Source organism: Cyanistes caeruleus, chromosome Z, assembly GCF_971803275.1.
Source record: "Cyanistes caeruleus chromosome Z, bCyaCae1.hap1.1, whole genome shotgun sequence".
NCBI classification, from domain to species: Eukaryota; Metazoa; Chordata; class Aves; order Passeriformes; family Paridae; genus Cyanistes; species Cyanistes caeruleus.
In genome coordinates, this window is record NC_141732.1 from 27,960,547 (window position 1) to 27,969,719 (window position 9,173).

Below are 9,173 nucleotides of genomic sequence, written 5' to 3' on the forward strand. Positions count from 1 at the left end.
TGGGATTCATCTCATGTCAACACTAGCCTGGCCTTTCTTGTTTAACTAATTATAGCTCACACAAAGAAAAAACTGCCTCTACATTTACTGTTAAGCTTTTTATAAAAAACGCAAATGTTTTAGACAATGCCAATAAAAAATCCTGATGTGATGTTTTCACTGTCCTGTGCTATTAAGGAGTCCTTTCAGGTACTACTGATAACTGAGACAGCAGTCTGCACCAAAGCAAGAGGGCAAATCCATGCCACACCAGTAAAATCTAAGGAGCAGTGAAGGAAGCTGAAGAAGGGATTGTAACATCTAAGCCGGGTGATACCAAATTGAGTCTTAAGTGGGGACTTGGTGGTAATGAGCTAGGCCAATCCAAGTGATCCAAGGAATGTACAAAAACCCTGCCTATCTGGGAAGTAAGGCTTAGTTTATGTCAGTAGTTTCAAGTGCCACCTAGACAAGTTCTGAGACTCCTTCAATACCCACCTTGGGGAGGAATACTTCTACTTTAGACAGGAAGACCGGACTGTTTCAGTCAAGAGATCCTCATGTTCTGCCTTTAACCTGTGACTTATATAAAGCAGGTGATGGAATTACAACTTCCTTAAGTGCCATCCCATACACCCTGTCTGAATCATGCCAATACTAAACATACTAGCTGAGTTAAATTGTGGAAAACTTAGTATTGTAGTTCACAAAGTTAAAGCTCTCATTGCATGAAGTACTGTATTGTGCCAAATCTATTGAGAACAATTGAAATAACAACTTTGCTTTGTGGATGGGAATTACTAGTGCCTGTTGAATGGGAAATACCTGAGGAATGGTGAGAAACTATGGTTAAGAGGTGTCAAAAGCAATTTGCCTGGAAATTGCAAAAGAAAAGAAGTAAGGAGGAACTAGAGGGCAAGACCGGGTTGGCCGCTGTAGTCGGCACCAAAAAGATCCTATACAGCTGCTATGGGCTGCAGCCCCATAGGGAGGGGAGGGGAGGGGAGGGTATAAGCCATACTCAACTTCTGTTATTCCTTCTTCTGTCACTTGTACTTTGCCTTTTCCCTTTCAAGACACTGGCAAAGCCATGTTACAAATGCTTCCGAAAGCTTTGCATGAAAAACCACCAGAGTTCCTATTTTATTCCTCACACCCAGTCAACAGTCACTGTTATGTGCCACCAAAATGAAATACTTGTATGCAGAAATGGGAAAAAGTATTAGATTACAGAAACTCTAAGAATAAGTGGTAACAGCTTGGCAAACAAATGTCCAAAAAGAGAAAAATGGATTTATTTCACATTTGCCATTAAGGGAAAAGTCCAAGATTTGGTAAAGGAAAAACTGTCAAGAAAAAAGACAAAGCCAGGATAGCAATCTAGCCCTGTATTAACCTCACGTCAGGACCTGTATACAAAGCTTAAACAGCAGTTAAACAGAGAAATAGATATCTCAAAATTAAGAAAGAACCTGTTTGTAAAATTAGGGGAAAGGTTAAGTAAGGAACTTAATATAACTGACTGCTGAGTCTGTGGAGGGACTTTGATGACAGAGTGTTATAAATCCATATTGTGATATTGGCTTTCACAAGTATTAGGATGAGTATTGTATGTTAAATACAATGCTCTGCAGCTCCACTTCATTTCATTTCCTGAGAGTTCCATAACAGTTTACTTCAAATAACAATTTTCTATCTTCAGCCTTCTTGGGTCCTAACATATCCATGTAAATTCTGTTATAAATGACAATATAATATTGGCTCTTGCATTTATGTATTAGCTTTTGCATGTTGTTAATAATCACAAGTATTTTGATATAGTACAATTTACAATTCCTAGATATGAATATTCCTTTAATTTAACTGCTTGTTAGTATAATATAATCTATCAGTTTATTTCTACTTAATTTATGTTTGTTTATTTCTATTTATTTATATAAAGTTTATATAAATAGTAGTGTGATAAATAGATATTATATCCTAGGCCTTAGCAAAATATTAAAATGGAGACTATGAAATGTTAAAATGCAGTTATGTAATGAACCCAGAGAATGGTGTAAAACAATGATGTTGTTTCTCACATCTGCAGACAGGCCTCTCCAAGTAATAAGATAACAGTGACAAAAAACAGAGCACCAGAGAAGAATTTATTGACTTCTCCTCGTTATCAGGGAGTGGGAAGCAACAGGATGGAATCACAGGAAGAAATAAAATATATATTTATACTTAATCTACAGGATGTCATACAGACAAGTCAGAGGTTAAAAGCAAACAGAAGAGTTCCTGAAACATCAAAACCTCACAAGAATGTTTGAATAATGTATAAACTTATGAATATGCATGTACCCCCATCAATGGAATAGTATCTAGAGAACACTGTTTTAAGCTAATGGTGTGTTCTTTGGCCAATTGCCAAAAACACCCCAGCGCTTGATATTGTCCCTTTTTATCCCGTATTAAACTTCAAAATTTTAAAGAGTGAACTTTGTTTTTCACAATTCTAACTCCAAAGTAGTGTTGTGTGGCAGAATAATACTGGAGATTGTGAAAAACAAAGTTCACACTTTAGAATTTTTAGTAAGTTTAATGAGGGATAAGAAAAGGGGCAAAAGTATCCAGCACTGAGGTGTCTCTGGCCTGTTCGCCAGAGAGCATGCTGTAGATTTGAAACAGTGTTATCTTTATACTGTATCATTCCTGAGGCTCATGCATATTCATGTGTTTTAGCATTCAAACTTCCTTGGCAACAATTGATATTGATATTTCAGGCTCCCTTCTTGTTTGTTTTTTAACCTCTGACCTGCCTGCAGGATATTCTATTGATGAGGTCTTCCCGTGTTCCCATCCTGTTGTTTCACACTTGCCAAGTGTGAGGATGGAGAAAACCTTCCTGCATGCTTATGCTCTGGTTTCCATCATCCTTATCACACAGGAAATATATATCTACCACTGTGCTGACAAAGGTGAGGAATGCCAAAGCCTTTATGGCTGGGCTGCCGAAAAACATATGGCCCAACCATCTTTCCTAGGGAGAAGGAAAACTGGGAGTTGAGGAGTAACAGAAGCTTTTGAACCTTCATTTCTTTCAGTCTGCTCTCCAGGAAATGTCTCTAGGAAAAATACACTTCTTTAAATTCCATGACAAATGGAAGAGTTGAAGCAGTGGAAAACAGGCAAACAGAAAAACATTGAAGAAATCTTACAGCCTCTGGCCTGGAGGAACCATCTTGTTGACTGTTAGGTTTCCTCCTGACTTAAAAACCAATGAATTTGCTTATGCTAGCAACACTTCACAGAATCCTGCCATGTCACCAGTAACAGTGCCTGCACTAGGGCTCCTCTTGAAATAACCTAATATTAAGCTGAGAGCTGAAATGTGTTACAGTATCTGGGAAAGCATGAAATGCCAGACTGCAAGCATTCAGTTAATCTACATGCACACTAATCTCTGCATTTAGTTGAGGAAACAAGATCATGAAAGCCTATGGGCTAGAAACTAGAAGTCCACAAATCTACAAATAACAGGTCAGATTTTAAAAGGGATTGTCGCTGTTGGACACTAAATGATTCACACAGACACAGCTCAATGTATGATAGAAAAAGAAATTCACACTAATGGCCTTCCACCTTGTTTTACTACTTAGGTCCCAGACAGGGCAAAACAGGGCCTGTTTTACTGCTTTCCTGCCTCATGTTAGGCAAAAGCAAATCTTGCTTCCTTCCCAGCCTGCTTGTTGCACACACACAGCAGCAAACCCCGGGGGCAGCTGTAACAAGGCCCAGTGCAAAGCAGATGCTTTGGAGGCTCCAAATCCCTCCTGCAGCGGCTCCGTCAGACAAGAGCAAGCTTCTGTCAGCATCCCAGCACCAGCCTGGTAGTTCCCCCCTCCCTCATCTCCTCTCCATTCTCCCCAGCCCCTGCTCCCAAGACCTTGCCAGGCCATGCCATTTGCTGGGCTAGATAAAGGAGCGAGTTTCCTGCTCCTTTGGTGCAAATACCAAAGCTGTGAGAAGTGAGAGGATAATGTTCACTCCCGCTTTGCTTGATCTAAGGAGGTTGGTGGAGGCCCAGAGCGGGAGGCTGGTCTTTGAAAGAGAAACCGAAAGTGAGCTGCTGCTTTCTTGGATGTTAATGCACGTGGATGTTAATTTTATAGAATGGCAGAGGCTGGAAAAGTCCTTGAAGGTGGCCAAGTCCATCTGTCCAGCACAATGGAACAAAGCTGTGTTGCTTGGTGACCAAAAGTACTCAAACCCCCGGCTTTTATCCCTCCAAGTATAATGAGACAAGCCCACTCACATAGATGCAATTCATTGAATTAAACAAAGCCTCCCTTTTCACTGCAAGCTGAGGTTTTTAGGAATCCAAGGATGAAAGCCCACCATGATTTCACTGGCACCATGGGGACACACCTTTGGAAGTCCTGCCAGCTGGGGAAGGGGCTGGGCCTGTGGGAGGATGCACGTGCCCAGATCCTTCTCAGGGCCAATAGCGTGTTTGCAACACCAAACAAATGGAACAGACATTGCTGGAGTGATTTCAGACAGACAAAAAGACAAAATGGAACAAACTTTGCTTTAATGAGAAAGACAGCTTTTGTCTTCATGAAAACAAGAGAACAAAAGATGGAGCTTAACGAACAACACCAAAGCTCTTACATTGACTGATAAGAATCGAACAATAATAATCTAATAAGCTAATAATCAAATCTAATAATCAAATAATAACAATATAATAACCTACTAACCTAATAATCTAATAATCAAATAATCTAATCATCATAATAATCTAATAATCCTAATAAATCTTTAAGAAAGCTAATGAATCTCAACTAACAAATTGAGAAATGTCGCTAGTAATCGAATCTAATAATCTAACAATAATAATCTAAGAAGCTAATAACCTAATAATCTAATAATCTAATCATAATAATAATCCTAATAAATCTTTAAGAACGCTAATGAATCTTAAGTAACAAATGGAGAAATGTCTATCTAGTCAACTAAACAGAAGAATGAATAATCCTAAAAACTTAAAAATCTTAAAAAACTTAAAAAACTTATTTCTATCTAGACCATCTGACAGATAATTTCTGTTAGCCCCAGATAAGTGGCAGGCTTAATTTGTTTTTTTCTTCTTGGGGAGAGGCCCTGCTTCCTTCCGTGCACGATGTCTTCTCCTATGTGCGTTCCTTTCCTGCACGGTTTCAAACACCCTGGAAGACAGGAAACAAAGCAGCCATTGTTAATTCAATGCACACCATTAAAGCGAGCTCCAAGATTTCCATTTCTCCGTGAATTTCTGTCTTTTCTGGCTGTGGCACCTCTGTAAATTGATCAGAAGCATAAATCTGATCTTTCTTGTTGCAGTTCCTTCAAATGTCTTCCTCCTCTCGCTTCATCTTCTTTTGGATTTGATCAGCACCATCAAAGCAAGCTTTGGTCTACCTATTCCTACTTGTGTACGAATTGTGTCTTGGTGGGGCAGGGCAAGGTTTCCCTGGGAATGCTGGGCTTTAGCTAAGCTCTTTGGGGTGCAAGTGGCTTGTAAGGCTTTGCACGGCGGTGAGAGGCGGTCCTGCGAGTGCCCTCAGCTTCCCCTGTGGTGCCTTTGAACACGGTCAGCCTGTTTCAGTCCAAAGGCGCAGGCTTTGAGCAGAAAGAGGTAGAACTTGCGCACCGTTTGCACTGGCCGCAGGGAAAGGGGCCTCCCGCCGAATGGGGTGGCTGGGGCGCTTGGCAGCAGGGACACTCCGCGTTGCGGGCCCTCTTGCGGCTTCTCTTCCCTGTCTTCCCGTTCTCCTTTCTGGGAGGGCTTTGGCTCCTCTTTGGTTCGCTCACAGTCTGGAAATCCAAGAATCCTGATCAATTTTTCCTTCCTCTCACCAAGCTGGAAATCAGAGCGTCCAGCGCCAGAATCTATTGGCCTAAGCAAATTCCTCCCAAGCCTAAAGAGCTGAAAACAGCTGGATTGGGGGGCGGGCTGCAGCGGAATGCAAACACAGCACTTGGAGGAAAAAACGCCTCCTTTCTACTGCCTGAAGGGGTGGGATCCATATGTGGGTATCTATAGTTCTCCTTTTCTTAATTGGACCTCTCTGCCCAGCATCTGTTTACCCCTACTTTTCCTCCCTGTCTAGGGAATGACTTTTAAATTCAGCCAAATTCCTAAAGACACATGGTTACCCAGTTTCTACTGCCCACACTAATCTCTCTCTCTCTCTCTCTCAGTGTCTGTGAAGCAAATTCTGGTTTGTCAGTAAGGAAAGTTTCAGCAGAGCCACAGCACGGGCAGCTCCTTTTTGGGGAGTACACTGGGATGCTACAAAAGGTCACTGAACATCTGCAGAATCTCCACGAGCGCAGCCAGGATTACTGATGTTTTGATGTTTTGATGTTTGATGATCAAGGCCTGGGCAGCATCTGCTGCGCCTTTCCAGTGTACGGGACAATGTGATCCTGGCAGAGCGGTGCCTCCCAGGCTTGCCAGCAGGTTTTGTCCCCTTCTCCCAGTTTCTCCACCCTCCGGCCTTGTCTTGATTTTCTTCCCACTCACCTGAGCAAGACTTTTGGCAAGTTTATGTTCTTTCTTCCAGGTGTAGTAGTACTCCACACACTGTGCCACAGTCTTGCTCTGAACCTGTTGGGAAGAGAAGAAGAAGGAATCTAAAATGGCCATCCTGTAGGGTGCACTGGAGAACAATTGGAGAGTTCTGGAGTCACCTAGGAAGCAAAATGATGGAGTAAATTGAGTAGGGTGTAAAATGAAATAAATAGGGCGTAAAAGAGGCCTTGTGCAATGTAATATACAGTGTATGATGCTGTGTGGGAAGATATGTGATGCACAGATCAACAACAAATCCATGTAGCACAGTTTTTCTTTCCCCCATTGACTCCAGTTTTCCCAGCACCATGTGTTCTGGAAGCATCAGCGCACCTAGGAGACCAAATCTGACAGAATGAGCCTTTGTGTCCCGAAAGAGCTTGGAGGAAAGGGCCTTTGATGTCCCGTTTCATTATTACTTGCTTCTTTTTGGTATTTGAGAAGAGAGAGAGACTGGATTCCACCATCTGGTAGAACAAATAACCAACATTTCCTCCTGATGATCTGCTAGGGTCAAGAATGTCCTATGGCTTTACCTGCTTCTGGATGAGATGAGCGATTTATTCTGTCATTTCAATATTTATAGATTCTCAACAACAACCAGGGATTGGATAGTCAGGGTACTACCTTCCCAACCACACTGGCCTTGAGAAACATCCATCAAAACACATTTCTTTAATGGAATATATAAACATCTATGTTTATAATTGCTTACCTGGGAAAGTGGCTTGAAACTATGAAAATAAGATGAGAAGGGTTAATTCTCAAGGCACAAGGGATCATAACTAATTGTGAAAGTACAGCTTAGCTAGAAATGCAGTCAGGAGGATTAATGTGTTTGCACATTTGCTCAGGCGGTGCTGAAGTGGTGACACTGAGCAGGTTCTTAAAAACAGGGCATAGGTGAAATAGAAGTGGTGGCCATCATGTTGGAGTTGAGTTATATGGAGTATGTTGTACAGAAGTAAATTGAAAAGACAAATATGTTTTTTCTGGGAGTTTTTCTGTTAGTTGAAGTGTCTGAGACCCAAATGTCATCTACCTTAGCCAGACTTACCAGGCGTGATGCAGACTCTGCTAAATGAAAATGTATTACAGTGTTGCAGAGGTGAACAGGTCAGCATCAAAGGCATTTCCAGTAAAAAAAAATCTGTTTAATCTAGCTGTGTGTCTAACCTCAGCTAATGAACAGCTCTGACCACACACTTGAACTAACTCTGCAGGTGGGGGCTAAGTGCTCTAAACTTTCAGAAAAAAAATATAACAGGGAACTGTATGACAAAATAACAACAACTAGAAGGAAGAGGAATATATAAAAGGATCTTTTTTCTTCTACTGCTAAGCAGTTAACAGAAATTTGTCCTAAAGAAGAGGCTGTCCAGAGAAGATGAGATAGTCACCTCTGACTAGATATGAGACTTTCTGTGGCTCACACTGTTACAGAAGTTCTTAAACTACACATGTGCATGTAAGGAACATGAGTTACTCATACTGCAGAAACTTTATTAGCAGTGTGATACAGTTTAAGATGTGGTCAGTTAAGTGTGGGCAATATTGAGGTATTGTAGTTGTTGCAATATTGAGGGGGCTTGTCTGATTTTGACCAGTTTGGGCAGTACCCTGAAGAATCAAGAGGGGAGAGACTTACCCTGAAGAATCAAGAGAGGAGAGACTGTATATCCTTTATACACATACTGGCCATTCCCCATTGAAATGTTATGTTCTTACAGCCAGTTGTGGCAGGATGTCAGAAAATGGGCTACAGATCAGAGAAGAGCTTAAAGAAGAGAGATTTGAAAGACACGTCAGTGAAAAGACTTGAGGAAGTAAATCTACTTATGCAGAAGAGAAGTGGATCATCAAGAGGTTAATGAGTGACTGCAGCAGCTTAACAATAGCTCTTAGGAGTTCTGAAAGCTATGAAAGAGAATTCATAATAAGGGAAGTTTTTTAATGATTCAGTGATAGATAATGCATGGAATTGGCCTGGGAAAGAGAAATGACTGCAACATTATAAGCAGAGTTTAAGCACCAATACAGAAAATCCTAACCTACTCCACTGCATTTTTTTGCTACAGATATTCTTACTGTCAGAAGCCAGTAATGGAGATTAAGATGGTGTAAAAGAGGAAGCAAGTTTGGCTGCAATTTAAAAGTCTGAAGAGCACAGCGGTAGTGCAAGACAGAGCAGGGGTAGGAGATGTTTAGACTTAATATGAGGCAATAGGCAGTGGCATTCCAGCTCCAAGGCTGCCCCCAGACAGATGTTGACTGTGTAAGTGGCCTGACTCCCCATAGCATGGCTTGCAGAAAAAGCTGTGAAACAAGGAAGGCCAATTGGTTTGTCCTTTTCCTCCAGTCTTTTCTAACTCAGTGGATGGACATAAGCAAAATAACAGTCTTGTCACTAATCTTTTTCTGGCAGTTCTGGTAGGGAAAACTTGTCCCTTTCCTTCTGGCACACTGAAAATCAAACACATTTCTCAAGAAAATGTATTGCAACAAAAGTTCCTTTTTTGGGATGGCTTTAAATTTCTCTACCAGATATTCCAGAAAAAAAAAAGTCTCTTAATTTAATTTTCATCTACAT

At 41.1% G+C, this 9,173-nt stretch overlaps 1 long non-coding RNA gene across 2 annotated transcripts; it reads right to left on the minus strand.

Annotated features, from left to right (window-relative positions):
- Window positions 1-4,541: 4,541 nt before the first annotated feature.
- Window positions 4,542-7,136, minus strand: LOC111941298 (uncharacterized). 2 transcript variants are annotated; one of them, XR_002869945.2, is made up of 4 exons: window positions 7,120-7,136; window positions 6,536-6,619; window positions 5,660-5,823; window positions 4,542-5,195 (listed from the first exon to the last, which is right to left on the minus strand). It is a non-coding gene; the product is annotated as an uncharacterized LOC111941298 (long non-coding RNA). The 2 variants fall into 2 exon arrangements; XR_015280619.1 differs by lacking the exon at window positions 5,660-5,823.
- Between the last annotated feature and the right edge of the window lie 2,037 nt (window positions 7,137-9,173).